This window comes from Salvia miltiorrhiza, chromosome 8 (assembly GCF_028751815.1).
Source record: "Salvia miltiorrhiza cultivar Shanhuang (shh) chromosome 8, IMPLAD_Smil_shh, whole genome shotgun sequence".
Taxonomy (NCBI): domain Eukaryota; kingdom Viridiplantae; phylum Streptophyta; class Magnoliopsida; order Lamiales; family Lamiaceae; genus Salvia; species Salvia miltiorrhiza.
This window is the reverse complement of record NC_080394.1, coordinates 57,240,921-57,242,350: the sequence shown is the minus strand read 5'-3', so window position 1 is coordinate 57,242,350 and position 1,430 is coordinate 57,240,921.

The following is a 1,430-nucleotide window of genomic DNA, read 5'->3' as shown; positions in this document are numbered from 1 at the left end:
TTCTATTATATTTATTTTCGAGTTAGTTACCTGTAAATTCACGAAGTTTCATTATTTTTTTTTTTTTTGCATAGTAATCCATCATTTATAAATTTCTTCCTAATTTTTTCGCGATGACAAAATCCAGTCAAATTACATGACAATCACTTATGATTGGACCTTCATTTCTTCAGCAAAAAGTAATCTCATGAACTCTAATCTATTAATTGATGGCTGAGAATTCTTTGTTATTGGTATTTGTAATCTTGTAGGGTATTGGAAAAGAAGAAATTTGATCGGATTTTGTCACTGCAGAATATTAAGAAGAAATTTACAAGTGATGGATTATTATGCAAAATTAAAACATCCTAGAAAATGTTTGAAAAAAATAAAATTTTGTGAATTCACATACAATTAATCCATTTATTTATTTTGGACCGAGCTTAACCTATTAAGCAATCCATATAGACTGTCCAAATTTAATTGAATCTTGGTAATAATATTTTTGGGCTGCTTCTCAAGAAAAGACGTACGATAAGAAAATGATGTTTATCTTTAAAACAAATTATATTTTATTTTTTTTAGAGTCCAAAATTTGAAGATAGCCTAAAGATTCTTCTTCCAATAAATGTAAGTAGGAAAATGATAGGAAAATTGGCTAGGGTGTAACACCCTTATAGACTTTGACCTACGTTTTAATCTCCAATGAATTATACAATTACTTAATTTGACTATTCATACCAAAGCCCCACAAACTTGATTATTAATATACAAAAACACCCCTAACGTTACCACCCCAACTACACTTAAACCCCTAACCTAACGTTGATAGCAATTAACACCCCAAAGTTCATTAAGTACTACAATTAAACCCATAAACAAACAATTTCTTTCAGAAAATTAAGAAATTTATTTTTTTTAATTTATATATAAGCGATGTTCAGCAACAAAAAAATAGGAAAAAATATTGAAACTAGAAATGGGAAAAAAGTAAGGCTCAGATTTGGAAACAAACATTTCCTCCCAAAATCAACAGCAGATAGAGATGGAAGAATCATCATCACAGCTTCATAGTGTAGATGGAGTTGAGAAACAATTGAAGCTTTTAAAATCATCAAAACATAGAGATTAAACAAACAATTTAAGCACGTGTACTTTCCCCTTACTTTCTGGTAAAATAAAAATTCAACTTCTAACACAACATAACACCTATCTAGAAAAGAGGTCCTTTGGTACGAGTTTCTTAATCATATCAAATAGAACACTATCTCTACCTTCCCTTACCACAGGTTCAATCAACATCGAAAATGTAGTTTCGTCAAGTGTGAAACCCCTTGCATCCATCTCTTCCAACAGTGGTATTGCATCACATGTCTTGTTCCTTTTGAGAAGACCTTGAACAAAAATATTGTATGTCACACTATCAGGCACGCAACCGTTGTTTATCATTA